The sequence below is a fragment of the Epinephelus lanceolatus genome, chromosome 12 (genome assembly GCF_041903045.1).
Source record: "Epinephelus lanceolatus isolate andai-2023 chromosome 12, ASM4190304v1, whole genome shotgun sequence".
In the NCBI taxonomy this organism is placed as follows: domain Eukaryota; kingdom Metazoa; phylum Chordata; class Actinopteri; order Perciformes; family Serranidae; genus Epinephelus; species Epinephelus lanceolatus.
In genome coordinates, this window is record NC_135745.1 from 5938397 (window position 1) to 5964023 (window position 25627).

At 46.9% G+C, this 25627-nt stretch overlaps 29 non-coding genes and 29 pseudogenes across 29 annotated transcripts; all 58 read right to left on the bottom strand.

Annotated features, from left to right (window-relative positions):
• Positions 1–96: 96 nt before the first annotated feature.
• LOC144465884 (U5 spliceosomal RNA) lies at positions 97–211 on the bottom strand. Its single transcript, XR_013492968.1, has one exon. It is a non-coding gene; the product is annotated as a U5 spliceosomal RNA (small nuclear RNA).
• A 445-nt stretch (positions 212–656) lies between these two features.
• On the bottom strand, positions 657–837 carry LOC144466269 (U2 spliceosomal RNA; annotated as a pseudogene).
• Positions 838–978: 141 nt separating this feature from the next.
• On the bottom strand, positions 979–1093 carry LOC144465768 (U5 spliceosomal RNA). Its single transcript, XR_013492874.1, has one exon. It is a non-coding gene; the product is annotated as a U5 spliceosomal RNA (small nuclear RNA).
• A 445-nt stretch (positions 1094–1538) lies between these two features.
• On the bottom strand, positions 1539–1719 carry LOC144465958 (U2 spliceosomal RNA; annotated as a pseudogene).
• A 141-nt stretch (positions 1720–1860) lies between these two features.
• LOC144465900 (U5 spliceosomal RNA) lies at positions 1861–1975 on the bottom strand. Its single transcript, XR_013492983.1, has one exon. It is a non-coding gene; the product is annotated as a U5 spliceosomal RNA (small nuclear RNA).
• Positions 1976–2420: 445 nt separating this feature from the next.
• Positions 2421–2601, bottom strand: LOC144466270 (U2 spliceosomal RNA; annotated as a pseudogene).
• Positions 2602–2743: 142 nt separating this feature from the next.
• On the bottom strand, positions 2744–2857 carry LOC144465356 (U5 spliceosomal RNA). The gene has a single exon (XR_013492513.1). It is a non-coding gene; the product is annotated as a U5 spliceosomal RNA (small nuclear RNA).
• A 445-nt stretch (positions 2858–3302) lies between these two features.
• Positions 3303–3483, bottom strand: LOC144466271 (U2 spliceosomal RNA; annotated as a pseudogene).
• A 141-nt stretch (positions 3484–3624) lies between these two features.
• Positions 3625–3739, bottom strand: LOC144465895 (U5 spliceosomal RNA). The gene has a single exon (XR_013492978.1). It is a non-coding gene; the product is annotated as a U5 spliceosomal RNA (small nuclear RNA).
• Positions 3740–4184: 445 nt separating this feature from the next.
• On the bottom strand, positions 4185–4365 carry LOC144466272 (U2 spliceosomal RNA; annotated as a pseudogene).
• Positions 4366–4507: 142 nt separating this feature from the next.
• Positions 4508–4621, bottom strand: LOC144465357 (U5 spliceosomal RNA). Its single transcript, XR_013492514.1, has one exon. It is a non-coding gene; the product is annotated as a U5 spliceosomal RNA (small nuclear RNA).
• A 445-nt stretch (positions 4622–5066) lies between these two features.
• On the bottom strand, positions 5067–5247 carry LOC144466273 (U2 spliceosomal RNA; annotated as a pseudogene).
• Positions 5248–5388: 141 nt separating this feature from the next.
• Positions 5389–5503, bottom strand: LOC144465588 (U5 spliceosomal RNA). Its single transcript, XR_013492718.1, has one exon. It is a non-coding gene; the product is annotated as a U5 spliceosomal RNA (small nuclear RNA).
• Positions 5504–5948: 445 nt separating this feature from the next.
• Positions 5949–6129, bottom strand: LOC144466274 (U2 spliceosomal RNA; annotated as a pseudogene).
• Positions 6130–6270: 141 nt separating this feature from the next.
• On the bottom strand, positions 6271–6385 carry LOC144465896 (U5 spliceosomal RNA). The gene has a single exon (XR_013492979.1). It is a non-coding gene; the product is annotated as a U5 spliceosomal RNA (small nuclear RNA).
• A 445-nt stretch (positions 6386–6830) lies between these two features.
• On the bottom strand, positions 6831–7011 carry LOC144466275 (U2 spliceosomal RNA; annotated as a pseudogene).
• A 142-nt stretch (positions 7012–7153) lies between these two features.
• Positions 7154–7267, bottom strand: LOC144465358 (U5 spliceosomal RNA). The gene has a single exon (XR_013492515.1). It is a non-coding gene; the product is annotated as a U5 spliceosomal RNA (small nuclear RNA).
• A 445-nt stretch (positions 7268–7712) lies between these two features.
• LOC144466276 (U2 spliceosomal RNA) lies at positions 7713–7893 on the bottom strand (annotated as a pseudogene).
• A 141-nt stretch (positions 7894–8034) lies between these two features.
• On the bottom strand, positions 8035–8149 carry LOC144465897 (U5 spliceosomal RNA). The gene has a single exon (XR_013492980.1). It is a non-coding gene; the product is annotated as a U5 spliceosomal RNA (small nuclear RNA).
• A 445-nt stretch (positions 8150–8594) lies between these two features.
• LOC144466278 (U2 spliceosomal RNA) lies at positions 8595–8775 on the bottom strand (annotated as a pseudogene).
• Positions 8776–8917: 142 nt separating this feature from the next.
• On the bottom strand, positions 8918–9031 carry LOC144465360 (U5 spliceosomal RNA). Its single transcript, XR_013492516.1, has one exon. It is a non-coding gene; the product is annotated as a U5 spliceosomal RNA (small nuclear RNA).
• A 445-nt stretch (positions 9032–9476) lies between these two features.
• LOC144466279 (U2 spliceosomal RNA) lies at positions 9477–9657 on the bottom strand (annotated as a pseudogene).
• Positions 9658–9798: 141 nt separating this feature from the next.
• LOC144465589 (U5 spliceosomal RNA) lies at positions 9799–9913 on the bottom strand. Its single transcript, XR_013492719.1, has one exon. It is a non-coding gene; the product is annotated as a U5 spliceosomal RNA (small nuclear RNA).
• A 445-nt stretch (positions 9914–10358) lies between these two features.
• Positions 10359–10539, bottom strand: LOC144466280 (U2 spliceosomal RNA; annotated as a pseudogene).
• A 141-nt stretch (positions 10540–10680) lies between these two features.
• On the bottom strand, positions 10681–10795 carry LOC144465898 (U5 spliceosomal RNA). Its single transcript, XR_013492981.1, has one exon. It is a non-coding gene; the product is annotated as a U5 spliceosomal RNA (small nuclear RNA).
• Positions 10796–11240: 445 nt separating this feature from the next.
• Positions 11241–11421, bottom strand: LOC144466281 (U2 spliceosomal RNA; annotated as a pseudogene).
• A 142-nt stretch (positions 11422–11563) lies between these two features.
• On the bottom strand, positions 11564–11677 carry LOC144465361 (U5 spliceosomal RNA). The gene has a single exon (XR_013492517.1). It is a non-coding gene; the product is annotated as a U5 spliceosomal RNA (small nuclear RNA).
• Positions 11678–12122: 445 nt separating this feature from the next.
• Positions 12123–12303, bottom strand: LOC144466282 (U2 spliceosomal RNA; annotated as a pseudogene).
• A 141-nt stretch (positions 12304–12444) lies between these two features.
• LOC144465509 (U5 spliceosomal RNA) lies at positions 12445–12559 on the bottom strand. Its single transcript, XR_013492647.1, has one exon. It is a non-coding gene; the product is annotated as a U5 spliceosomal RNA (small nuclear RNA).
• Positions 12560–13004: 445 nt separating this feature from the next.
• On the bottom strand, positions 13005–13185 carry LOC144466160 (U2 spliceosomal RNA; annotated as a pseudogene).
• Positions 13186–13326: 141 nt separating this feature from the next.
• LOC144465769 (U5 spliceosomal RNA) lies at positions 13327–13441 on the bottom strand. The gene has a single exon (XR_013492875.1). It is a non-coding gene; the product is annotated as a U5 spliceosomal RNA (small nuclear RNA).
• A 445-nt stretch (positions 13442–13886) lies between these two features.
• LOC144466283 (U2 spliceosomal RNA) lies at positions 13887–14067 on the bottom strand (annotated as a pseudogene).
• Positions 14068–14208: 141 nt separating this feature from the next.
• LOC144465590 (U5 spliceosomal RNA) lies at positions 14209–14323 on the bottom strand. The gene has a single exon (XR_013492720.1). It is a non-coding gene; the product is annotated as a U5 spliceosomal RNA (small nuclear RNA).
• Positions 14324–14768: 445 nt separating this feature from the next.
• LOC144465269 (U2 spliceosomal RNA) lies at positions 14769–14949 on the bottom strand (annotated as a pseudogene).
• Positions 14950–15092: 143 nt separating this feature from the next.
• Positions 15093–15205, bottom strand: LOC144465716 (U5 spliceosomal RNA). The gene has a single exon (XR_013492831.1). It is a non-coding gene; the product is annotated as a U5 spliceosomal RNA (small nuclear RNA).
• A 445-nt stretch (positions 15206–15650) lies between these two features.
• On the bottom strand, positions 15651–15831 carry LOC144466161 (U2 spliceosomal RNA; annotated as a pseudogene).
• Positions 15832–15973: 142 nt separating this feature from the next.
• Positions 15974–16087, bottom strand: LOC144465362 (U5 spliceosomal RNA). Its single transcript, XR_013492518.1, has one exon. It is a non-coding gene; the product is annotated as a U5 spliceosomal RNA (small nuclear RNA).
• A 445-nt stretch (positions 16088–16532) lies between these two features.
• Positions 16533–16713, bottom strand: LOC144466284 (U2 spliceosomal RNA; annotated as a pseudogene).
• A 141-nt stretch (positions 16714–16854) lies between these two features.
• Positions 16855–16969, bottom strand: LOC144465510 (U5 spliceosomal RNA). Its single transcript, XR_013492648.1, has one exon. It is a non-coding gene; the product is annotated as a U5 spliceosomal RNA (small nuclear RNA).
• A 445-nt stretch (positions 16970–17414) lies between these two features.
• LOC144465271 (U2 spliceosomal RNA) lies at positions 17415–17595 on the bottom strand (annotated as a pseudogene).
• A 143-nt stretch (positions 17596–17738) lies between these two features.
• LOC144465717 (U5 spliceosomal RNA) lies at positions 17739–17851 on the bottom strand. Its single transcript, XR_013492832.1, has one exon. It is a non-coding gene; the product is annotated as a U5 spliceosomal RNA (small nuclear RNA).
• A 445-nt stretch (positions 17852–18296) lies between these two features.
• Positions 18297–18477, bottom strand: LOC144466285 (U2 spliceosomal RNA; annotated as a pseudogene).
• A 141-nt stretch (positions 18478–18618) lies between these two features.
• On the bottom strand, positions 18619–18733 carry LOC144465511 (U5 spliceosomal RNA). Its single transcript, XR_013492649.1, has one exon. It is a non-coding gene; the product is annotated as a U5 spliceosomal RNA (small nuclear RNA).
• A 445-nt stretch (positions 18734–19178) lies between these two features.
• On the bottom strand, positions 19179–19359 carry LOC144466286 (U2 spliceosomal RNA; annotated as a pseudogene).
• A 141-nt stretch (positions 19360–19500) lies between these two features.
• LOC144465512 (U5 spliceosomal RNA) lies at positions 19501–19615 on the bottom strand. The gene has a single exon (XR_013492650.1). It is a non-coding gene; the product is annotated as a U5 spliceosomal RNA (small nuclear RNA).
• Positions 19616–20060: 445 nt separating this feature from the next.
• Positions 20061–20241, bottom strand: LOC144466287 (U2 spliceosomal RNA; annotated as a pseudogene).
• A 141-nt stretch (positions 20242–20382) lies between these two features.
• LOC144465350 (U5 spliceosomal RNA) lies at positions 20383–20497 on the bottom strand. The gene has a single exon (XR_013492507.1). It is a non-coding gene; the product is annotated as a U5 spliceosomal RNA (small nuclear RNA).
• A 445-nt stretch (positions 20498–20942) lies between these two features.
• On the bottom strand, positions 20943–21123 carry LOC144466289 (U2 spliceosomal RNA; annotated as a pseudogene).
• Positions 21124–21264: 141 nt separating this feature from the next.
• On the bottom strand, positions 21265–21379 carry LOC144465513 (U5 spliceosomal RNA). The gene has a single exon (XR_013492651.1). It is a non-coding gene; the product is annotated as a U5 spliceosomal RNA (small nuclear RNA).
• A 445-nt stretch (positions 21380–21824) lies between these two features.
• LOC144466290 (U2 spliceosomal RNA) lies at positions 21825–22005 on the bottom strand (annotated as a pseudogene).
• Positions 22006–22146: 141 nt separating this feature from the next.
• LOC144465383 (U5 spliceosomal RNA) lies at positions 22147–22261 on the bottom strand. The gene has a single exon (XR_013492537.1). It is a non-coding gene; the product is annotated as a U5 spliceosomal RNA (small nuclear RNA).
• A 445-nt stretch (positions 22262–22706) lies between these two features.
• Positions 22707–22887, bottom strand: LOC144466291 (U2 spliceosomal RNA; annotated as a pseudogene).
• Positions 22888–23029: 142 nt separating this feature from the next.
• On the bottom strand, positions 23030–23143 carry LOC144465363 (U5 spliceosomal RNA). Its single transcript, XR_013492519.1, has one exon. It is a non-coding gene; the product is annotated as a U5 spliceosomal RNA (small nuclear RNA).
• A 445-nt stretch (positions 23144–23588) lies between these two features.
• LOC144466148 (U2 spliceosomal RNA) lies at positions 23589–23767 on the bottom strand (annotated as a pseudogene).
• A 141-nt stretch (positions 23768–23908) lies between these two features.
• Positions 23909–24023, bottom strand: LOC144465346 (U5 spliceosomal RNA). The gene has a single exon (XR_013492504.1). It is a non-coding gene; the product is annotated as a U5 spliceosomal RNA (small nuclear RNA).
• Positions 24024–24467: 444 nt separating this feature from the next.
• Positions 24468–24648, bottom strand: LOC144466292 (U2 spliceosomal RNA; annotated as a pseudogene).
• Positions 24649–24789: 141 nt separating this feature from the next.
• LOC144465433 (U5 spliceosomal RNA) lies at positions 24790–24904 on the bottom strand. The gene has a single exon (XR_013492582.1). It is a non-coding gene; the product is annotated as a U5 spliceosomal RNA (small nuclear RNA).
• A 445-nt stretch (positions 24905–25349) lies between these two features.
• LOC144466293 (U2 spliceosomal RNA) lies at positions 25350–25530 on the bottom strand (annotated as a pseudogene).
• Positions 25531–25627: the final 97 nt, after the last annotated feature.

Sequence of the window (25627 nt, forward strand, 5' to 3'; positions counted from 1 at the left end):
TCACTTGTCACAGTGCAATACTTTTCACTGGGCATCAAACACCTAAATCTAGCTCAGGCTTAAAATGGCTTTTCTGATCTTCACAAAAGCACAAGGCTAAGCCAAATGGCAAAGCCTGCCAAAAATAGCTTCAACTCATTGGTGTTGCTTTTCACTGAAGTCTTTAGTAAAAGGCGAAAGACTTGTGCGTTATGAAAAGAAACCAGAGTAAATACAGCCCTTTGATGAAGAACAGCCAAAGACCCTAGTCGTCCCAGTCAAAACACTCACGGTACGCCTGACTTGCCCCGCGATCCAAATCCCAGGCCACACGCATTCCCCTACCCCTGCCCACAATATCACTGTGGCAATATTTCCTCTCTGTCCTGTGTTTTTCTGCCAATTAAAAGTGCAAATCTCGCTGTATTTTTTGAGACTTCATTTTGCTGTTGATTGGCTTTTACTCCAGTTGTCATGTTTTACAGCCATTTGAGACTGGGAGCCCAATGAGGTTCGCCAAGGGACATGGGTGATGAGGAGTCAACAGAGCCTATTTTGCCACAACGCCAGGCCATGAAGACAGCATCCAGTGGGACTCATTTGTTTCTCAGTCCAATGGCAATTTGAGCAATGGGCCGCTCCGTTTGCGTCGATATTTGGTTGTCCACAAGGCAGGAGAAGGGTGCGCCATTTCCAGCGGCGCTGCAATACCGGGTCGATGCGTGGAGTGAACGGAGCAAGCCCCTTTTTCAGCCCCCGACACAAAAAACATATGTTTAATGCTGTCGTCTTATTGAGGACATATCAGATATTAAACTGATGAGAACATTTACTACAGCCAAAAGGCCGAAAAGTGATGTGGCCCAACCGTTAGCTGCCCAACACAATCTTCAGGCACAAGTGTCACTTGTCACAGTGCAATACTTTTCACTGGGCATCAAACACCTAAATCTAGCTCAGACTTAAAATGGCTTTTCTGATTTTCACAAAAGCACAAGGCTCAGCCAAACGGCAAAGCCTGCCAAAAATAGCTTCAACTCATTGGTGTTGCTTTCCACGGAAGTCTTTAGTAAAAGGCGAAAGACTTGTGCGTTATGAAAAGAAACCAAAGTAAGTACAGCCCTTTGATGAAGAACAGCCAAAGACCCTAGTCGTCCCAGTCAAAACACTCACGGTACGCCTGACTTGCCCCGCGATCCAAATCCCAGGCCACACCCATTCCCCTACCCCTGCCCACAATATCACTGTGGCAATATTTCCTCTCTGTCCTGTGTTTTTCTGCCAATTAAAAGTGCAAATCTCGCTGTATTTTTTGAGACTTCATTTTGCTGTTGATTGGCTTTTACTCCAGTTGTCATGTTTTACAGCCATTTGAGACTGGGAGCCCAATGAGGTTCGCCAAGGGACATGGGTGATGAGGAGTCAACAGAGCCTATTTTGCCACAACGCCAGGCCATGAAGACAGCATCCAGTGGGACTCATTTGTTTCTCAGTCCAATGGCAATTTGAGCAATGGGCCGCTCCGTTTGCGTCGATATTTGGTTGTCCACAAGGCAGGAGAAGGGTGCGCCATTTCCAGCGGCACTGCAATACCGGGTCGATGCGTGGAGTGAACGGAGCAAGCCCCTTTTTCAGCCCCCGACACAAAAAACATATGTTTAATGCTGTCGTCTTATTGAGGACATATCAGATATTAAACTGATGAGAACATTTACTACAGCCAAAAGGCCGAAAAGTGATGTGGCCCAACCGTTAGCTGCCCAACGCAATCTTCAGGCACAAGTGTCACTTGTCACAGTGCAATACTTTTCACTGGGCATCAAACACCTAAATCTAGCTCAGGCTTAAAATGGCTTTTCTGATCTTCACAAAAGCACAAGGCTAAGCCAAATGGCAAAGCCTGCCAAAAATAGCTTCAACTCATTGGTGTTGCTTTTCACGGAAGTCTTTAGTAAAAGGCGAAAGACTTGTGCGTTATGAAAAGAAACCACAGTAAGTACAGCCCTTTGATGAAGAACAGCCAAAGACCCTAGTCGTCCCAGTCAAAACACTCACGGTACGCCTGACTTGCCCCGCGATCCAAATCCCAGGCCACACCCATTCCCCTACCCCTGCCCACAATATCACTGTGGCAATATTTCCTCTCTGTCCTGTGTTTTTCTGCCAATTAAAAGTGCAAATCTCGCTGTATTTTTTGAGACTTCATTTTGCTGTTGATTGGCTTTTACTCCAGTTGTCATGTTTTACAGCCATTTGAGACTGGGAGCCCAATGAGGTTCGCCAAGGGACATGGGTGATGAGGAGTCAACAGAGCCTATTTTGCCACAACGCCAGGCCATGAAGACAGCATCCAGTGGGACTCATTTGTTTCTCAGTCCAATGGCAATTTGAGCAATGGGCCGCTCCGTTTGCGTCGATATTTGGTTGTCCACAAGGCAGGAGAAGGGTGCGCCATTTCCAGCGGCGCTGCAATACCGGGTCGATGCGTGGAGTGAACGGAGCAAGCCCCTTTTTCAGCCCCCGACACAAAAAACATATGTTTAATGCTGTCGTCTTATTGAGGACATATCAGATATTAAACTGATGAGAACATTTACTACAGCCAAAAGGCCGAAAAGTGATGTGGCCCAACCGTTAGCTGCCCAACGCAATCTTCAGGCACAAGTGTCACTTGTCACAGTGCAATACTTTTCACTGGGCATCAAACACCTAAATCTAGCTCAGGCTTAAAATGGCTTTTCTGATCTTCACAAAAGCACAAGGCTAAGCCAAATGACAAAGCCTGCCAAAAATAGCTTCAACTCATTGGTGTTCCTTTCCACGGAAGTCTTTAGTAAAAGGCGAAAGACTTGTGCGTTATGAAAAGAAACCAGAGTAAGTACAGCCCTTTGATGAAGAACAGCCAAAGACCCTAGTCGTCCCAGTCAAAACACTCACGGTACGCCTGACTTGCCCCGCGATCCAAATCCCAGGCCACACCCATTCCCCTACCCCTGCCCACAATATCACTGTGGCAATATTTCCTCTCTGTCCTGTGTTTTTCTGCCAATTAAAAGTGCAAATCTCGCTGTATTTTTTGAGACTTCATTTTGCTGTTGATTGGCTTTTACTCCAGTTGTCATGTTTTACAGCCATTTGAGACTGGGAGCCCAATGAGGTTCGCCAAGGGACATGGGTGATGAGGAGTCAACAGAGCCTATTTTGCCACAACGCCAGGCCATGAAGACAGCATCCAGTGGGACTCATTTGTTTCTCAGTCCAATGGCAATTTGAGCAATGGGCCGCTCCGTTTGCGTCGATATTTGGTTGTCCACAAGGCAGGAGAAGGGTGCGCCATTTCCAGCGGCGCTGCAATACCGGGTCGATGCGTGGAGTGAACGGAGCAAGCCCCTTTTTCAGCCCCCGACACAAAAAACATATGTTTAATGCTGTCGTCTTATTGAGGACATATCAGATATTAAACTGATGAGAACATTTACTACAGCCAAAAGGCCGAAAAGTGATGTGGCCCAACCGTTAGCTGCCCAACGCAATCTTCAGGCACAAGTGTCACTTGTCACAGTGCAATACTTTTCACTGGGCATCAAACACCTAAATCTAGCTCAGGCTTAAAATGGCTTTTCTGATCTTCACAAAAGCACAAGGCTAAGCCAAATGGCAAAGCCTGCCAAAAATAGCTTCAACTCATTGGTGTTGTTTTTCACGGAAGTCTTTAGTAAAAGGCGAAAGACTTGTGCGTTATGAAAAGAAACCAGAGTAAGTACAGCCCTTTGATGAAGAACAGCCAAAGACCCTAGTCGTCCCAGTCAAAACACTCACGGTACGCCTGACTTGCCCCGCGATCCAAATCCCAGGCCACACCCATTCCCCTACCCCTGCCCACAATATCACTGTGGCAATATTTCCTCTCTGTCCTGTGTTTTTCTGCCAATTAAAAGTGCAAATCTCGCTGTATTTTTTGAGACTTCATTTTGCTGTTGATTGGCTTTTACTCCAGTTGTCATGTTTTACAGCCATTTGAGACTGGGAGCCCAATGAGGTTCGCCAAGGGACATGGGTGATGAGGAGTCAACAGAGCCTATTTTGCCACAACGCCAGGCCATGAAGACAGCATCCAGTGGGACTCATTTGTTTCTCAGTCCAATGGCAATTTGAGCAATGGGCCGCTCCGTTTGCGTCGATATTTGGTTGTCCACAAGGCAGGAGAAGGGTGCGCCATTTCCAGCGGCGCTGCAATACCGGGTCGATGCGTGGAGTGAACGGAGCAAGCCCCTTTTTCAGCCCCCGACACAAAAAACATATGTTTAATGCTGTCGTCTTATTGAGGACATATCAGATATTAAACTGATGAGAACATTTACTACAGCCAAAAGGCCGAAAAGTGATGTGGCCCAACCGTTAGCTGCCCAACGCAATCTTCAGGCACAAGTGTCACTTGTCACAGTGCAATACTTTTCACTGGGCATCAAACACCTAAATCTAGCTCAGGCTTAAAATGGCTTTTCTGATCTTCACAAAAGCACAAGGCTAAGCCAAATGACAAAGCCTGCCAAAAATAGCTTCAACTCATTGGTGTTCCTTTCCACGGAAGTCTTTAGTAAAAGGCGAAAGACTTGTGCGTTATGAAAAGAAACCAGAGTAAGTACAGCCCTTTGATGAAGAACAGCCAAAGACCCTAGTCGTCCCAGTCAAAACACTCACGGTACGCCTGACTTGCCCCGCGATCCAAATCCCAGGCCACACCCATTCCCCTACCCCTGCCCACAATATCACTGTGGCAATATTTCCTCTCTGTCCTGTGTTTTTCTGCCAATTAAAAGTGCAAATCTCGCTGTATTTTTTGAGACTTCATTTTGCTGTTGATTGGCTTTTACTCCAGTTGTCATGTTTTACAGCCATTTGAGACTGGGAGCCCAATGAGGTTCGCCAAGGGACATGGGTGATGAGGAGTCAACAGAGCCTATTTTGCCACAATGCCAGGCCATGAAGACAGCATCCAGTGGGACTCATTTGTTTCTCAGTCCAATGGCAATTTGCGCAATGGGCCGCTCCGTTTGCGTCGATATTTGGTTGTCCACAAGGCAGGAGAAGGGTGCGCCATTTCCAGCGGCGCTGCAATACCGGGTCGATGCGTGGAGTGAACGGAGCAAGCCCCTTTTTCAGCCCCCGACACAAAAAACATATGTTTAATGCTGTCGTCTTATTGAGGACATATCAGATATTAAACTGATGAGAACATTTACTACAGCCAAAAGGCCGAAAAGTGATGTGGCCCAACCGTTAGCTGCCCAACGCAATCTTCAGGCACAAGTGTCACTTGTCACAGTGCAATACTTTTCACTGGGCATCAAACACCTAAATCTAGCTCAGGCTTAAAATGGCTTTTCTGATCTTCACAAAAGCACAAGGCTAAGCCAAATGGCAAAGCCTGCCAAAAATAGCTTCAACTCATTGGTGTTGCTTTCCACGGAAGTCTTTAGTAAAAGGCGAAAGACTTGTGCGTTATGAAAAGAAACCAGAGTAAGTACAGCCCTTTGATGAAGAACAGCCAAAGACCCTAGTCGTCCCAGTCAAAACACTCACGGTACGCCTGACTTGCCCCGCGATCCAAATCCCAGGCCACACCCATTCCCCTACCCCTGCCCACAATATCACCGTGGCAATATTTCCTCTCTGTCCTGTGTTTTTCTGCCAATTAAAAGTGCAAATCTCGCTGTATTTTTTGAGACTTCATTTTGCTGTTGATTGGCTTTTACTCCAGTTGTCATGTTTTACAGCCATTTGAGACTGGGAGCCCAATGAGGTTCGCCAAGAGACATGGGTGATGAGGAGTCAACAGAGCCTATTTTGCCACAACGCCAGGCCATGAAGACAGCATCCAGTGGGACTCATTTGTTTCTCAGTCCAATGGCAATTTGAGCAATGGGCCGCTCCGTTTGCGTTGATATTTGGTTGTCCACAAGGCAGGAGAAGGGTGCGCCATTTCCAGCGGCGCTGCAATACCGGGTCGATGCGTGGAGTGAACGGAGCAAGCCCCTTTTTCAGCCCCCGACACAAAAAACATATGTTTAATGCTGTCGTCTTATTGAGGACATATCAGATATTAAACTGATGAGAACATTTACTACAGCCAAAAGGCCGAAAAGTGATGTGGCCCAACCGTTAGCTGCCCAACGCAATCTTCAGGCACAAGTGTCACTTGTCACAGTGCAATACTTTTCACTGGGCATCAAACACCTAAATCTAGCTCAGGCTTAAAATGGCTTTTCTGATCTTCACAAAAGCACAAGGCTAAGCCAAATGGCAAAGCCTGCCAAAAATAGCTTCAACTCATTGGTGTTGTTTTTCACGGAAGTCTTTAGTAAAAGGCGAAAGACTTGTGCGTTATGAAAAGAAACCAGAGTAAGTACAGCCCTTTGATGAAGAACAGCCAAAGACCCTAGTCGTCCCAGTCAAAACACTCACGGTACGCCTGACTTGCCCCGCGATCCAAATCCCAGGCCACACCCATTCCCCTACCCCTGCCCACAATATCACTGTGGCAATATTTCCTCTCTGTCCTGTGTTTTTCTGCCAATTAAAAGTGCAAATCTCGCTGTATTTTTTGAGACTTCATTTTGCTGTTGATTGGCTTTTACTCCAGTTGTCATGTTTTACAGCCATTTGAGACTGGGAGCCCAATGAGGTTCGCCAAGGGACATGGGTGATGAGGAGTCAACAGAGCCTATTTTGCCACAACGCCAGGCCATGAAGACAGCATCCAGTGGGACTCATTTGTTTCTCAGTCCAATGGCAATTTGAGCAATGGGCCGCTCCGTTTGCGTCGATATTTGGTTGTCCACAAGGCAGGAGAAGGGTGCGCCATTTCCAGCGGCGCTGCAATACCGGGTCGATGCGTGGAGTGAACGGAGCAAGCCCCTTTTTCAGCCCCCGACACAAAAAACATATGTTTAATGCTGTCGTCTTATTGAGGACATATCAGATATTAAACTGATGAGAACATTTACTACAGCCAAAAGGCCGAAAAGTGATGTGGCCCAACCGTTAGCTGCCCAACGCAATCTTCAGGCACAAGTGTCACTTGTCACAGTGCAATACTTTTCACTGGGCATCAAACACCTAAATCTAGCTCAGGCTTAAAATGGCTTTTCTGATCTTCACAAAAGCACAAGGCTAAGCCAAATGACAAAGCCTGCCAAAAATAGCTTCAACTCATTGGTGTTCCTTTCCACGGAAGTCTTTAGTAAAAGGCGAAAGACTTGTGCGTTATGAAAAGAAACCAGAGTAAGTACAGCCCTTTGATGAAGAACAGCCAAAGACCCTAGTCGTCCCAGTCAAAACACTCACGGTACGCCTGACTTGCCCCGCGATCCAAATCCCAGGCCACACCCATTCCCCTACCCCTGCCCACAATATCACTGTGGCAATATTTCCTCTCTGTCCTGTGTTTTTCTGCCAATTAAAAGTGCAAATCTCGCTGTATTTTTTGAGACTTCATTTTGCTGTTGATTGGCTTTTACTCCAGTTGTCATGTTTTACAGCCATTTGAGACTGGGAGCCCAATGAGGTTCGCCAAGGGACATGGGTGATGAGGAGTCAACAGAGCCTATTTTGCCACAACGCCAGGCCATGAAGACAGCATCCAGTGGGACTCATTTGTTTCTCAGTCCAATGGCAATTTGAGCAATGGGCCGCTCCGTTTGCGTCGATATTTGGTTGTCCACAAGGCAGGAGAAGGGTGCGCCATTTCCAGCGGCGCTGCAATACCGGGTCGATGCGTGGAGTGAACGGAGCAAGCCCCTTTTTCAGCCCCCGACACAAAAAACATATGTTTAATGCTGTCGTCTTATTGAGGACATATCAGATATTAAACTGATGAGAACATTTACTACAGCCAAAAGGCCGAAAAGTGATGTGGCCCAACCGTTAGCTGCCCAACGCAATCTTCAGGCACAAGTGTCACTTGTCACAGTGCAATACTTTTCACTGGGCATCAAACACCTAAATCTAGCTCAGGCTTAAAATGGCTTTTCTGATCTTCACAAAAGCACAAGGCTAAGCCAAATGGCAAAGCCTGCCAAAAATAGCTTCAACTCATTGGTGTTGTTTTTCACGGAAGTCTTTAGTAAAAGGCGAAAGACTTGTGCGTTATGAAAAGAAACCAGAGTAAGTACAGCCCTTTGATGAAGAACAGCCAAAGACCCTAGTCGTCCCAGTCAAAACACTCACGGTACGCCTGACTTGCCCCGCGATCCAAATCCCAGGCCACACCCATTCCCCTACCCCTGCCCACAATATCACTGTGGCAATATTTCCTCTCTGTCCTGTGTTTTTCTGCCAATTAAAAGTGCAAATCTCGCTGTATTTTTTGAGACTTCATTTTGCTGTTGATTGGCTTTTACTCCAGTTGTCATGTTTTACAGCCATTTGAGACTGGGAGCCCAATGAGGTTCGCCAAGGGACATGGGTGATGAGGAGTCAACAGAGCCTATTTTGCCACAACGCCAGGCCATGAAGACAGCATCCAGTGGGACTCATTTGTTTCTCAGTCCAATGGCAATTTGAGCAATGGGCCGCTCCGTTTGCGTCGATATTTGGTTGTCCACAAGGCAGGAGAAGGGTGCGCCATTTCCAGCGGCGCTGCAATACCGGGTCGATGCGTGGAGTGAACGGAGCAAGCCCCTTTTTCAGCCCCCGACACAAAAAACATATGTTTAATGCTGTCGTCTTATTGAGGACATATCAGATATTAAACTGATGAGAACATTTACTACAGCCAAAAGGCCGAAAAGTGATGTGGCCCAACCGTTAGCTGCCCAACGCAATCTTCAGGCACAAGTGTCACTTGTCACAGTGCAATACTTTTCACTGGGCATCAAACACCTAAATCTAGCTCAGGCTTAAAATGGCTTTTCTGATCTTCACAAAAGCACAAGGCTAAGCCAAATGACAAAGCCTGCCAAAAATAGCTTCAACTCATTGGTGTTCCTTTCCACGGAAGTCTTTAGTAAAAGGCGAAAGACTTGTGCGTTATGAAAAGAAACCAGAGTAAGTACAGCCCTTTGATGAAGAACAGCCAAAGACCCTAGTCGTCCCAGTCAAAACACTCACGGTACGCCTGACTTGCCCCGCGATCCAAATCCCAGGCCACACCCATTCCCCTACCCCTGCCCACAATATCACTGTGGCAATATTTCCTCTCTGTCCTGTGTTTTTCTGCCAATTAAAAGTGCAAATCTCGCTGTATTTTTTGAGACTTCATTTTGCTGTTGATTGGCTTTTACTCCAGTTGTCATGTTTTACAGCCATTTGAGACTGGGAGCCCAATGAGGTTCGCCAAGGGACATGGGTGATGAGGAGTCAACAGAGCCTATTTTGCCACAACGCCAGGCCATGAAGACAGCATCCAGTGGGACTCATTTGTTTCTCAGTCCAATGGCAATTTGCGCAATGGGCCGCTCCGTTTGCGTCGATATTTGGTTGTCCACAAGGCAGGAGAAGGGTGCGCCATTTCCAGCGGCGCTGCAATACCGGGTCGATGCGTGGAGTGAACGGAGCAAGCCCCTTTTTCAGCCCCCGACACAAAAAACATATGTTTAATGCTGTCGTCTTATTGAGGACATATCAGATATTAAACTGATGAGAACATTTACTACAGCCAAAAGGCCGAAAAGTGATGTGGCCCAACCGTTAGCTGCCCAACGCAATCTTCAGGCACAAGTGTCACTTGTCACAGTGCAATACTTTTCACTGGGCATCAAACACCTAAATCTAGCTCAGGCTTAAAATGGCTTTTCTGATCTTCACAAAAGCACAAGGCTAAGCCAAATGGCAAAGCCTGCCAAAAATAGCTTCAACTCATTGGTGTTGCTTTCCACGGAAGTCTTTAGTAAAAGGCGAAAGACTTGTGCGTTATGAAAAGAAACCAGAGTAAGTACAGCCCTTTGATGAAGAACAGCCAAAGACCCTAGTCGTCCCAGTCAAAACACTCACGGTACGCCTGACTTGCCCCGCGATCCAAATCCCAGGCCACACCCATTCCCCTACCCCTGCCCACAATATCACCGTGGCAATATTTCCTCTCTGTCCTGTGTTTTTCTGCCAATTAAAAGTGCAAATCTCGCTGTATTTTTTGAGACTTCATTTTGCTGTTGATTGGCTTTTACTCCAGTTGTCATGTTTTACAGCCATTTGAGACTGGGAGCCCAATGAGGTTCGCCAAGAGACATGGGTGATGAGGAGTCAACAGAGCCTATTTTGCCACAACGCCAGGCCATGAAGACAGCATCCAGTGGGACTCATTTGTTTCTCAGTCCAATGGCAATTTGAGCAATGGGCCGCTCCGTTTGCGTTGATATTTGGTTGTCCACAAGGCAGGAGAAGGGTGCGCCATTTCCAGCGGCGCTGCAATACCGGGTCGATGCGTGGAGTGAACGGAGCAAGCCCCTTTTTCAGCCCCCGACACAAAAAACATATGTTTAATGCTGTCGTCTTATTGAGGACATATCAGATATTAAACTGATGAGAACATTTACTACAGCCAAAAGGCCGAAAAGTGATGTGGCCCAACCGTTAGCTGCCCAACGCAATCTTCAGGCACAAGTGTCACTTGTCACAGTGCAATACTTTTCACTGGGCATCAAACACCTAAATCTAGCTCAGGCTTAAAATGGCTTTTCTGATCTTCACAAAAGCACAAGGCTAAGCCAAATGGCAAAGCCTGCCAAAAATAGCTTCAACTCATTGGTGTTGTTTTTCACGGAAGTCTTTAGTAAAAGGCGAAAGACTTGTGCGTTATGAAAAGAAACCAGAGTAAGTACAGCCCTTTGATGAAGAACAGCCAAAGACCCTAGTCGTCCCAGTCAAAACACTCACGGTACGCCTGACTTGCCCCGCGATCCAAATCCCAGGCCACACCCATTCCCCTACCCCTGCCCACAATATCACTGTGGCAATATTTCCTCTCTGTCCTGTGTTTTTCTGCCAATTAAAAGTGCAAATCTCGCTGTATTTTTTGAGACTTCATTTTGCTGTTGATTGGCTTTTACTCCAGTTGTCATGTTTTACAGCCATTTGAGACTGGGAGCCCAATGAGGTTCGCCAAGGGACATGGGTGATGAGGAGTCAACAGAGCCTATTTTGCCACAACGCCAGGCCATGAAGACAGCATCCAGTGGGACTCATTTGTTTCTCAGTCCAATGGCAATTTGAGCAATGGGCCGCTCCGTTTGCGTCGATATTTGGTTGTCCACAAGGCAGGAGAAGGGTGCGCCATTTCCAGCGGCGCTGCAATACCGGGTCGATGCGTGGAGTGAACGGAGCAAGCCCCTTTTTCAGCCCCCGACACAAAAAACATATGTTTAATGCTGTCGTCTTATTGAGGACATATCAGATATTAAACTGATGAGAACATTTACTACAGCCAAAAGGCCGAAAAGTGATGTGGCCCAACCGTTAGCTGCCCAACGCAATCTTCAGGCACAAGTGTCACTTGTCACAGTGCAATACTTTTCACTGGGCATCAAACACCTAAATCTAGCTCAGGCTTAAAATGGCTTTTCTGATCTTCACAAAAGCACAAGGCTAAGCCAAATGACAAAGCCTGCCAAAAATAGCTTCAACTCATTGGTGTTCCTTTCCACGGAAGTCTTTAGTAAAAGGCGAAAGACTTGTGCGTTATGAAAAGAAACCAGAGTAAGTACAGCCCTTTGATGAAGAACAGCCAAAGACCCTAGTCGTCCCAGTCAAAACACTCACGGTACGCCTGACTTGCCCCGCGATCCAAATCCCAGGCCACACCCATTCCCCTACCCCTGCCCACAATATCACTGTGGCAATATTTCCTCTCTGTCCTGTGTTTTTCTGCCAATTAAAAGTGCAAATCTCGCTGTATTTTTTGAGACTTCATTTTGCTGTTGATTGGCTTTTACTCCAGTTGTCATGTTTTACAGCCATTTGAGACTGGGAGCCCAATGAGGTTCGCCAAGGGACATGGGTGATGAGGAGTCAACAGAGCCTATTTTGCCACAACGCCAGGCCATGAAGACAGCATCCAGTGGGACTCATTTGTTTCTCAGTCCAATGGCAATTTGAGCAATGGGCCGCTCCGTTTGCGTCGATATTTGGTTGTCCACAAGGCAGGAGAAGGGTGCGCCATTTCCAGCGGCGCTGCAATACCGGGTCGATGCGTGGAGTGAACGGAGCAAGCCCCTTTTTCAGCCCCCGACACAAAAAACATATGTTTAATGCTGTCGTCTTATTGAGGACATATCAGATATTAAACTGATGAGAACATTTACTACAGCCAAAAGGCCGAAAAGTGATGTGGCCCAACCGTTAGCTGCCCAACGCAATCTTCAGGCACAAGTGTCACTTGTCACAGTGCAATACTTTTCACTGGGCATCAAACACCTAAATCTAGCTCAGGCTTAAAATGGCTTTTCTGATCTTCACAAAAGCACAAGGCTAAGCCAAATGGCAAAGCCTGCCAAAAATAGCTTCAACTCATTGGTGTTGCTTTTCACGGAAGTCTTTAGTAAAAGGCGAAAGACTTGTGCGTTATGAAAAGAAACCAGAGTAAGTACAGCCCTTTGATGAAGAACAGCCAAAGACCCTAGTCGTCCCAGTCAAAACACTCACGGTACGCCTGACTTGCCCCGCGATCCAAATCCCAGGCCACACCCATTCCCCTACCCCTGCCCACAATATCACTGTGGCAATATTTCCTCTCTGTCCTGTGTTTTTCTGCCAATTAAAAGTGCAAATCTCGCTGTATTTTTTGAGACTTCATTTTGCTGTTGATTGGCTTTTACTCCAGTTGTCATGTTTTACAGCCATTTGAGACTGGGAGCCCAATGAGGTTCGCCAAGGGACATGGGTGATGAGGAGTCAACAGAGCCTATTTTGCCACAACGCCAGGCCATGAAGACAGCATCCAGTGGGACTCATTTGTTTCTCAGTCCAATGGCAATTTGAGCAATGGGCCGCTCCGTTTGCGTCGATATTTGGTTGTCCACAAGGCAGGAGAAGGGTGCGCCATTTCCAGCGGCGCTGCAATACCGGGTCGATGCGTGGAGTGAATGGAGCAAGCCCCTTTTTCAGCCCCCGACACAAAAAACATATGTTTAATGCTGTCGTCTTATTGAGGACATATCAGATATTAAACTGATGAGAACATTTACTACAGCCAAAAGGCCGAAAAGTGATGTGGCCCAACCGTTAGCTGCCCAACGCAATCTTCAGGCACAAGTGTCACTTGTCACAGTGCAATACTTTTCACTGGGCATCAAACACCTAAATCTAGCTCAGGCTTAAAATGGCTTTTCTGATCTTCACAAAAGCACAAGGCTCAGCCAAACGGCAAAGCCTGCCAAAAATAGCTTCAACTCATTGGTGTTGCTTTCCACGGAAGTCTTTAGTAAAAGGCGAAAGACTTGTGCGTTATGAAAAGAAACCAAAGTAAGTACAGCCCTTTGATGAAGAACAGCCAAAGACCCTAGTCGTCCCAGTCAAAACACTCACGGTACGCCTGACTTGCCCCGCGATCCAAATCCCAGGCCACACCCATTCCCCTACCCCTGCCCACAATATCACTGTGGCAATATTTCCTCTCTGTCCTGTGTTTTTCTGCCAATTAAAAGTGCAAATCTCGCTGTATTTTTTGAGACTTCATTTTGCTGTTGATTGGCTTTTACTCCAGTTGTCATGTTTTACAGCCATTTGAGACTGGGAGCCCAATGAGGTTCGCCAAGGGACATGGGTGATGAGGAGTCAACAGAGCCTATTTTGCCACAACGCCAGGCCATGAAGACAGCATCCAGTGGGACTCATTTGTTTCTCAGTCCAATGGCAATTTGAGCAATGGGCCGCTCCGTTTGCGTCGATATTTGGTTGTCCACAAGGCAGGAGAAGGGTGCGCCATTTCCAGCGGCGCTGCAATACCGGGTCGATGCGTGGAGTGAACGGAGCAAGCCCCTTTTTCAGCCCCCGACACAAAAAACATATGTTTAATGCTGTCGTCTTATTGAGGACATATCAGATATTAAACTGATGAGAACATTTACTACAGCCAAAAGGCCGAAAAGTGATGTGGCCCAACCGTTAGCTGCCCAACGCAATCTTCAGGCACAAGTGTCACTTGTCACAGTGCAATACTTTTCACTGGGCATCAAACACCTAAATCTAGCTCAGGCTTAAAATGGCTTTTCTGATCTTCACAAAAGCACAAGGCTAAGCCAAATGGCAAAGCCTGCCAAAAATAGCTTCAACTCATTGGTGTTGCTTTCCACGGAAGTCTTTAGTAAAAGGCGAAAGACTTGTGCGTTATGAAAAGAAACCAGAGTAAGTACAGCCCTTTGATGAAGAACAGCCAAAGACCCTAGTCGTCCCAGTCAAAACACTCACGGTACGCCTGACTTGCCCCGCGATCCAAATCCCAGGCCACACCCATTCCCCTACCCCTGCCCACAATATCACTGTGGCAATATTTCCTCTCTGTCCTGTGTTTTTCTGCCAATTAAAAGTGCAAATCTCGCTGTATTTTTTGAGACTTCATTTTGCTGTTGATTGGCTTTTACTCCAGTTGTCATGTTTTACAGCCATTTGAGACTGGGAGCCCAATGAGGTTCGCCAAGAGACATGGGTGATGAGGAGTCAACAGAGCCTATTTTGCCACAACGCCAGGCCATGAAGACAGCATCCAGTGGGACTCATTTGTTTCTCAGTCCAATGGCAATTTGAGCAATGGGCCGCTCCGTTTGCGTTGATATTTGGTTGTCCACAAGGCAGGAGAAGGGTGCGCCATTTCCAGCGGCGCTGCAATACCGGGTCGATGTGTGGAGTGAACGGAGCAAGCCCCTTTTTCAGCCCCCGACACAAAAAACATATGTTTAATGCTGTCGTCTTATTGAGGACATATCAGATATTAAACTGATGAGAACATTTACTACAGCCAAAAGGCCGAAAAGTGATGTGGCCCAACCGTTAGCTGCCCAACGCAATCTTCAGGCACAAGTGTCACTTGTCACAGTGCAATACTTTTCACTGGGCATCAAACACCTAAATCTAGCTCAGGCTTAAAATGGCTTTTCTGATCTTCACAAAAGCACAAGGCTCAGCCAAACTGCAAAGCCTGCCAAAAATAGCTTCAACGCATTGGTGTTCCTTTCCACGGAAGTCTTTAGTAAAAGGCGAAAGACTTGTGCGTTATGAAAAGAAACCAGAGTAAGTACAGCCCTTTGATGAAGAACAGCCAAAGACCCTAGTCGTCCCAGTCAAAACACTCACGGTACGCCTGACTTACCCCGCGATCCAAATCCCAGGCCACACCCATTCCCCTACCCCTGCCCACAATATCACTGTGGCAATATTTCCTCTCTGTCCTGTGTTTTTCTGCCAATTAAAAGTGCAAATCTCGCTGTATTTTTTGAGACTTCATTTTGCTGTTGATTGGCTTTTACTCCAGTTGTCATGTTTTACAGCCATTTGAGACTGGGAGCCCAATGAGGTTCGCCAAGGGACATGGGTGATGAGGAGTCAACAGAGCCTATTTTGCCACAACGCCAGGCCATGAAGACAGCATCCAGTGGGACTCATTTGTTTCTCAGTCCAATGGCAATTTGAGCAATGGGCCGCTCCGTTTGCGTCGATATTTGGTTGTCCACAAGGCAGGAGAAGGGTGCGCCATTTCCAGCGGCGCTGCAATACCGGGTCGATGCGTGGAGTGAATGGAGCAAGCCCCTTTTTCAGCCCCCGACACAAAAAACATATGTTTAATGCTGTCGTCTTATTGAGGACATATCAGATATTAAACTGATGAGAACATTTACTACAGCCAAAAGGCCGAAAAGTGATGTGGCCCAACCGTTAGCTGCCCAACGCAATCTTCAGGCACAAGTGTCACTTGTCACAGTGCAATACTTTTCACTGGGCATCAAACACCTAAATCTAGCTCAGGCTTAAAATGGCTTTTCTGATCTTCACAAAAGCACAAGGCTAAGCCAAATGACAAAGCCTGCCAAAAATAGCTTCAACTCATTGGTGTTCCTTTCCACGGAAGTCTTTAGTAAAAGGCGAAAGACTTGTGCGTTATGAAAAGAAACCAGAGTAAGTACAGCCCTTTGATGAAGAACAGCCAAAGACCCTAGTCGTCCCAGTCAAAACACTCACGGTACGCCTGACTTGCCCCGCGATCCAAATCCCAGGCCACACCCATTCCCCTACCCCTGCCCACAATATCACTGTGGCAATATTTCCTCTCTGTCCTGTGTTTTTCTGCCAATTAAAAGTGCAAATCTCGCTGTATTTTTTGAGACTTCATTTTGCTGTTGATTGGCTTTTACTCCAGTTGTCATGTTTTACAGCCATTTGAGACTGGGAGCCCAATGAGGTTCGCCAAGGGACATGGGTGATGAGGAGTCAACAGAGCCTATTTTGCCACAACGCCAGGCCATGAAGACAGCATCCAGTGGGACTCATTTGTTTCTCAGTCCAATGGCAATTTGAGCAATGGGCCGCTCCGTTTGCGTCGATATTTGGTTGTCCACAAGGCAGGAGAAGGGTGCGCCATTTCCAGCGGCGCTGCAATACCGGGTCGATGCGTGGAGTGAACGGAGCAAGCCCCTTTTTCAGCCCCCGACACAAAAAACATATGTTTAATGCTGTCGTCTTATTGAGGACATATCAGATATTAAACTGATGAGAACATTTACTACAGCCAAAAGGCCGAAAAGTGATGTGGCCCAACCGTTAGCTGCCCAACGCAATCTTCAGGCACAAGTGTCACTTGTCACAGTGCAATACTTTTCACTGGGCATCAAACACCTAAATCTAGCTCAGGCTTAAAATGGCTTTTCTGATCTTCACAAAAGCACAAGGCTAAGCCAAATGGCAAAGCCTGCCAAAAATAGCTTCAACTCATTGGTGTTGCTTTTCACGGAAGTCTTTAGTAAAAGGCGAAAGACTTGTGCGTTATGAAAAGAAACCAGAGTAAGTACAGCCCTTTGATGAAGAACAGCCAAAGACCCTAGTCGTCCCAGTCAAAACACTCACGGTACGCCTGACTTGCCCCGCGATCCAAATCCCAGGCCACACCCATTCCCCTACCCCTGCCCACAATATCACTGTGGCAATATTTCCTCTCTGTCCTGTGTTTTTCTGCCAATTAAAAGTGCAAATCTCGCTGTATTTTTTGAGACTTCATTTTGCTGTTGATTGGCTTTTACTCCAGTTGTCATGTTTTACAGCCATTTGAGACTGGGAGCCCAATGAGGTTCGCCAAGAGACATGGGTGATGAGGAGTCAACAGAGCCTATTTTGCCACAACGCCAGGCCATGAAGACAGCATCCAGTGGGACTCATTTGTTTCTCAGTCCAATGGCAATTTGAGCAATGGGCCGCTCCGTTTGCGTTGATATTTGGTTGTCCACAAGGCAGGAGAAGGGTGCGCCATTTCCAGCGGCGCTGCAATACCGGGTCGATGTGTGGAGTGAACGGAGCAAGCCCCTTTTTCAGCCCCCGACACAAAAAACATATGTTTAATGCTGTCGTCTTATTGAGGACATATCAGATATTAAACTGATGAGAACATTTACTACAGCCAAAAGGCCGAAAAGTGATGTGGCCCAACCGTTAGCTGCCCAACGCAATCTTCAGGCACAAGTGTCACTTGTCACAGTGCAATACTTTTCACTGGGCATCAAACACCTAAATCTAGCTCAGGCTTAAAATGGCTTTTCTGATCTTCACAAAAGCACAAGGCTCAGCCAAACTGCAAAGCCTGCCAAAAATAGCTTCAACGCATTGGTGTTCCTTTCCACGGAAGTCTTTAGTAAAAGGCGAAAGACTTGTGCGTTATGAAAAGAAACCAGAGTAAGTACAGCCCTTTGATGAAGAACAGCCAAAGACCCTAGTCGTCCCAGTCAAAACACTCACGGTACGCCTGACTTACCCCGCGATCCAAATCCCAGGCCACACCCATTCCCCTACCCCTGCCCACAATATCACTGTGGCAATATTTCCTCTCTGTCCTGTGTTTTTCTGCCAATTAAAAGTGCAAATCTCGCTGTATTTTTTGAGACTTCATTTTGCTGTTGATTGGCTTTTACTCCAGTTGTCATGTTTTACAGCCATTTGAGACTGGGAGCCCAATGAGGTTCGCCAAGGGACATGGGTGATGAGGAGTCAACAGAGCCTATTTTGCCACAACGCCAGGCCATGAAGACAGCATCCAGTGGGACTCATTTGTTTCTCAGTCCAATGGCAATTTGAGCAATGGGCCGCTCCGTTTGCGTCGATATTTGGTTGTCCACAAGGCAGGAGAAGGGTGCGCCATTTCCAGCGGCGCTGCAATACCGGGTCGATGCGTGGAGTGAACGGAGCAAGCCCCTTTTTCAGCCCCCGACACAAAAAACATATGTTTAATGCTGTCGTCTTATTGAGGACATATCAGATATTAAACTGATGAGAACATTTACTACAGCCAAAAGGCCGAAAAGTGATGTGGCCCAACCGTTAGCTGCCCAACGCAATCTTCAGGCACAAGTGTCACTTGTCACAGTGCAATACTTTTCACTGGGCATCAAACACCTAAATCTAGCTCAGGCTTAAAATGGCTTTTCTGATCTTCACAAAAGCACAAGGCTAAGCCAAATGGCAAAGCCTGCCAAAAATAGCTTCAACTCATTGGTGTTGCTTTTCACGGAAGTCTTTAGTAAAAGGCGAAAGACTTGTGCGTTATGAAAAGAAACCAGAGTAAGTACAGCCCTTTGATGAAGAACAGCCAAAGACCCTAGTCGTCCCAGTCAAAACACTCACGGTACGCCTGACTTGCCCCGCGATCCAAATCCCAGGCCACACCCATTCCCCTACCCCTGCCCACAATATCACTGTGGCAATATTTCCTCTCTGTCCTGTGTTTTTCTGCCAATTAAAAGTGCAAATCTCGCTGTATTTTTTGAGACTTCATTTTGCTGTTGATTGGCTTTTACTCCAGTTGTCATGTTTTACAGCCATTTGAGACTGGGAGCCCAATGAGGTTCGCCAAGGGACATGGGTGATGAGGAGTCAACAGAGCCTATTTTGCCACAACGCCAGGCCATGAAGACAGCATCCAGTGGGACTCATTTGTTTCTCAGTCCAATGGCAATTTGAGCAATGGGCCGCTCCGTTTGCGTCGATATTTGGTTGTCCACAAGGCAGGAGAAGGGTGCGCCATTTCCAGCGGCGCTGCAATACCGGGTCGATGCGTGGAGTGAACGGAGCAAGCCCCTTTTTCAGCCCCCGACACAAAAAACATATGTTTAATGCTGTCGTCTTATTGAGGACATATCAGATATTAAACTGATGAGAACATTTACTACAGCCAAAAGGCCGAAAAGTGATGTGGCCCAACCGTTAGCTGCCCAACGCAATCTTCAGGCACAAGTGTCACTTGTCACAGTGCAATACTTTTCACTGGGCATCAAACACCTAAATCTAGCTCAGGCTTAAAATGGCTTTTCTGATCTTCACAAAAGCACAAGGCTAAGCCAAATGGCAAAGCCTGCCAAAAATAGCTTCAACTCATTGGTGTTGCTTTTCACGGAAGTCTTTAGTAAAAGGCGAAAGACTTGTGCGTTATGAAAAGAAACCAGAGTAAGTACAGCCCTTTGATGAAGAACAGCCAAAGACCCTAGTCGTCCCAGTCAAAACACTCACGGTACGCCTGACTTGCCCCGCGATCCAAATCCCAGGCCACACCCATTCCCCTACCCCTGCCCACAATATCACTGTGGCAATATTTCCTCTCTGTCCTGTGTTTTTCTGCCAATTAAAAGTGCAAATCTCGCTGTATTTTTTGAGACTTCATTTTGCTGTTGATTGGCTTTTACTCCAGTTGTCATGTTTTACAGCCATTTGAGACTGGGAGCCCAATGAGGTTCGCCAAGGGACATGGGTGATGAGGAGTCAACAGAGCCTATTTTGCCACAATGCCAGGCCATGAAGACAGCATCCAGTGGGACTCATTTGTTTCTCAGTCCAATGGCAATTTGAGCAATGGGCCGCTCCGTTTGCGTCGATATTTGGTTGTCCACAAGGCAGGAGAAGGGTGCGCCATTTCCAGCGGCGCTGCAATACCGGGTCGATGCGTGGAGTGAACGGAGCAAGCCCCTTTTTCAGCCCCCGACACAAAAAACATATGTTTAATGCTGTCGTCTTATTGAGGACATATCAGATATTAAACTGATGAGAACATTTACTACAGCCAAAAGGCCGAAAAGTGATGTGGCCCAACCGTTAGCTGCCCAACGCAATCTTCAGGCACAAGTGTCACTTGTCACAGTGCAATACTTTTCACTGGGCATCAAACACCTAAATCTAGCTCAGGCTTAAAATGGCTTTTCTGATCTTCACAAAAGCACAAGGCTCAGCCAAATGGCAAAGCCTGCCAAAAATAGCTTCAACTCATTGGTGTTCCTTTCCACGGAAGTCTTTAGTAAAAGGCAAAAGACTTGTGCGTTATGAAAAGAAACCAGAGTAAGTACAGCCCTTTGATGAAGAACAGCCAAAGACCCTAGTCGTCCCAGTCAAAACACTCACGGTACGCCTGACTTGCCCCGCGATCCAAATCCCAGGCCACACCCATTCCCCTACCCCTGCCCACAATATCACTGTGGCAATATTTCCTCTCTGTCCTGTGTTTTTCTGCCAATTAAAAGTGCAAATCTCGCTGTATTTTTTGAGACTTCATTTTGCTGTTGATTGGCTTTTACTCCAGTTGTCATGTTTTACAGCCATTTGAGACTGGGAGCCCAATGAGGTTCGCCAAGGGACATGGGTGATGAGGAGTCAACAGAGCCTATTTTGCCACAACGCCAGGCCATGAAGACAGCATCCAGTGGGACTCATTTGTTTCTCAGTCCAATGGCAATTTGAGCAATGGGCCGCTCCGTTTGCGTCGATATTTGGTTGTCCACAAGGCAGGAGAAGGGTGCGCCATTTCCAGCGGCGCTGCAATACCGGGTCGATGCGTGGAGTGAACGGAGCAAGCCCCTTTTTCAGCCCCCGACACAAAAAACATATGTTTAATGCTGTCGTCTTATTGAGGACATATCAGATATTAAACTGATGAGAACATTTACTACAGCCAAAAGGCCGAAAAGTGATGTGGCCCAACCGTTAGCTGCCCAACGCAATCTTCAGGCACAAGTGTCACTTGTCACAGTGCAATACTTTTCACTGGGCATCAAACACCTAAATCTAGCTCAGGCTTAAAATGGCTTTTCTGATCTTCACAAAAGCACAAGGCTAAGCCAAATGGCAAAGCCTGCCAAAAATAGCTTCAACTCATTGGTGTTGCTTTTCACGGAAGTCTTTAGTAAAAGGCGAAAGACTTGTGCGTTATGAAAAGAAACCAGAGTAAATACAGCCCTTTGATGAAGAACAGCCAAAGACCCTAGTCGTCCCAGTCAAAACACTCACGGTACGCCTGACTTGCCCCGCGATCCAAATCCCAGGCCACACCCATTCCCCTACCCCTGCCCACAATATCACTGTGGCAATATTTCCTCTCTGTCCTGTGTTTTTCTGCCAATTAAAAGTGCAAATCTCGCTGTATTTTTTGAGACTTCATTTTGCTGTTGATTGGCTTTTACTCCAGTTGTCATGTTTTACAGCCATTTGAGACTGGGAGCCCAATGAGGTTCGCCAAGGGACATGGGTGATGAGGAGTCAACAGAGCCTATTTTGCCACAACGCCAGGCCATGAAGACAGCATCCAGTGGGACTCATTTGTTTCTCAGTCCAATGGCAATTTGAGCAATGGGCCGCTCCGTTTGCGTTGATATTTGGTTGTCCACAAGGCAGGAGAAGGGTGCGCCATTTCCAGCGGCGCTGCAATACCGGGTCGATGCGTGGAGTGAACGGAGCAAGCCCCTTTTTCAGCCCCCGACACAAAAAACATATGTTTAATGCTGTCGTCTTATTGAGGACATATCAGATATTAAACTGATGAGAACATTTACTACAGCCAAAAGGCCGAAAAGTGATGTGGCCCAACCGTTAGCTGCCCAACGCAATCTTCAGGCACAAGTGTCACTTGTCACAGTGCAATACTTTTCACTGGGCATCAAACACCTAAACCTAGCTCAGGCTTAAAATGGCTTTTCTGATCTTCACAAAAGCACAAGGCTAAGCCAAATGGCAAAGCCTGCCAAAAATAGCTTCAACTCATTGGTGTTCCTTTCCACGGAAGTCTTTAGTAAAAGGCGAAAGACTTGTGCGTTATGAAAAGAAACCAGAGTAAGTACAGCCCTTTGATGAAGAACAGCCAAAGACCCTAGTCGTCCCAGTCAAAACACTCACGGTACGCCTGACTTGCCCCGCGATCCAAATCCCAGGCCACACCCATTCCCCTACCCCTGCCCACAATATCACTGTGGCAATATTTCCTCTCTGTCCTGTGTTTTTCTGCCAATTAAAAGTGCAAATCTCGCTGTATTTTTTGAGACTTCATTTTGCTGTTGATTGGCTTTTACTCCAGTTGTCATGTTTTACAGCCATTTGAGACTGGGAGCCCAATGAGGTTCGCCAAGGGACATGGGTGATGAGGAGTCAACAGAGCCTATTTTGCCACAACGCCAGGCCATGAAGACAGCATCCAGTGGGACTCATTTGTTTCTCAGTCCAATGGCAATTTGAGCAATGGGCCGCTCCGTTTGCGTCGATATTTGGTTGTCCACAAGGCAGGAGAAGGGTGCGCCATTTCCAGCGGCGCTGCAATACCGGGTCGATGCGTGGAGTGAACGGAGCAAGCCCCTTTTTCAGCCCCCGACACAAAAAACATATGTTTAATGCTGTCGTCTTATTGAGGACATATCAGATATTAAACTGATGAGAACATTTACTACAGCCAAAAGGCCGAAAAGTGATGTGGCCCAACCGTTAGCTGCCCAACGCAATCTTCAGGCACAAGTGTCACTTGTCACAGTGCAATACTTTTCACTGGGCATCAAACACCTAAATCTAGCTCAGGCTTAAAATGGCTTTTCTGATCTTCACAAAAGCACAAGGCTAAGCCAAATGACAAAGCCTGCCAAAAATAGCTTCAACTCATTGGTGTTCCTTTCCACGGAAGTCTTTAGTAAAAGGCGAAAGACTTGTGCGTTATGAAAAGAAACCAGAGTAAATACAGCCCTTTGATGAAGAACAGCCAAAGACCCTAGTCGTCCCAGTCAAAACACTCACGGTACGCCTGACTTGCCCCGCGATCCAAATCCCAGGCCACACCCATTCCCCTACCCCTGCCCACAATATCACTGTGGCAATATTTCCTCTCTGTCCTGTGTTTTTCTGCCAATTAAAAGTGCAAATCTCGCTGTATTTTTTGAGACTTCATTTTGCTGTTGATTGGCTTTTACTCCAGTTGTCATGTTTTACAGCCATTTGAGACTGGGAGCCCAATGAGGTTCGCCAAGGGACATGGGTGATGAGGAGTCAACAGAGCCTATTTTGCCACAACGCCAGGCCATGAAGACAGCATCCAGTGGGACTCATTTGTTTCTCAGTCCAATGGCAATTTGAGCAATGGGCCGCTCCGTTTGCGTCGATATTTGGTTGTCCACAAGGCAGGAGAAGGGTGCGCCATTTCCAGCGGCGCTGCAATACCGGGTCGATGCGTGGAGTGAACGGAGCAAGCCCCTTTTTCAGCCCCCGACACAAAAAACATGTTTAATGCTGTCGTCTTATTGAGGACATATCAGATATTAAACTGATGAGAACATTTACTACAGCCAAAAGGCCGAAAAGTGATGTGGCCCAACCGTTAGCTGCCCAACGCAATCTTCAGGCACAAGTGTCACTTGTCACAGTGCAATACTTTTCACTGGGCATCAAACACCTAAATCTAGCTCAGGCTTAAAATGGCTTTTCTGATCTTCACAAAAGCACAAGGCTCAGCCAAATGGCAAAGCCTGCCAAAAATAGCTTCAACTCATTGGTGTTCCTTTCCACGGAAGTCTTTAGTAAAAGGCGAAAGACTTGTGCGTTATGAAAAGAAACCAGAGTAAGTACAGCCCTTTGATGAAGAACAGCCAAAGACCCTAGTCGTCCCAGTCAAAACACTCACGGTACGCCTGACTTGCCCCGCGATCCAAATCCCAGGCCACACCCATTCCCCTACCCCTGCCCACAATATCACCGTGGCAATATTTCCTCTCTGTCCTGTGTTTTTCTGCCAATTAAAAGTGCAAATCTCGCTGTATTTTTTGAGACTTCATTTTGCTGTTGATTGGCTTTTACTCCAGTTGTCATGTTTTACAGCCATTTGAGACTGGGAGCCCAATGAGGTTCGCCAAGGGACATGGGTGATGAGGAGTCAACAGAGCCTATTTTGCCACAACGCCAGGCCATGAAGACAGCATCCAGTGGGACTCATTTGTTTCTCAGTCCAATGGCAATTTGAGCAATGGGCGCTCCGTTTGCGTCGATATTTGGTTGTCCACAAGGCAGGAGAAGGGTGCGCCATTTCCAGCGGCGCTGCAATACCGGGTCGATGCGTGGAGTGAACGGAGCAAGCCCCTTTTTCAGCCCCCGACACAAAAAACATATGTTTAATGCTGTCGTCTTATTGAGGACATATCAGATATTAAACTGATGAGAACATTTACTACAGCCAAAAGGCCGAAAAGTGATGTGGCCCAACCGTTAGCTGCCCAACGCAATCTTCAGGCACAAGTGTCACTTGTCACAGTGCAATACTTTTCACTGGGCATCAAACACCTAAATCTAGCTCAGGCTTAAAATGGCTTTTCTGATCTTCACAAAAGCACAAGGCTAAGCCAAATGGCAAAGCCTGCCAAAAATAGCTTCAACTCATTGGTGTTCCTTTCCACGGAAGTCTTTAGTAAAAGGCAAAAGACTTGTGCGTTATGAAAAGAAACCAGAGTAAGTACAGCCCTTTGATGAAGAACAGCCAAAGACCCTAGTCGTCCCAGTCAAAACACTCACGGTACGCCTGACTTGCCCCGCGATCCAAATCCCAGGCCACACCCATTCCCCTACCCCTGCCCACAATATCACTGTGGCAATATTTCCTCTCTGTCCTGTGTTTTTCTGCCAATTAAAAGTGCAAATCTCGCTGTATTTTTTGAGACTTCATTTTGCTGTTGATTGGCTTTTACTCCAGTTGTCATGTTTTACAGCCATTTGAGACTGGGAGCCCAATGAGGTTCGCCAAGGGACATGGGTGATGAGGAGTCAACAGAGCCTATTTTGCCACAACGCCAGGCCATGAAGACAGCATCCAGTGGGACTCATTTGTTTCTCAGTCCAATGGCAATTTGAGCAATGGGCCGCTCCGTTTGCGTCGATATTTGGTTGTCCACAAGGCAGGAGAAGGGTGCGCCATTTCCAGCGGCGCTGCAATACCGGGTCGATGCGTGGAGTGAACGGAGCAAGCCCCTTTTTCAGCCCCCGACACAAAAAACATATGTTTAATGCTGTCGTCTTATTGAGGACATATCAGATATTAAACTGATGAGAACATTTACTACAGCCAAAAGGCCGAAAAGTGATGTGGCCCAACCGTTAGCTGCCTAACGCAATCTTCAGGCACAAGTGTCACTTGTCACAGTGCAATACTTTTCACTGGGCATCAAACACCTAAATCTAG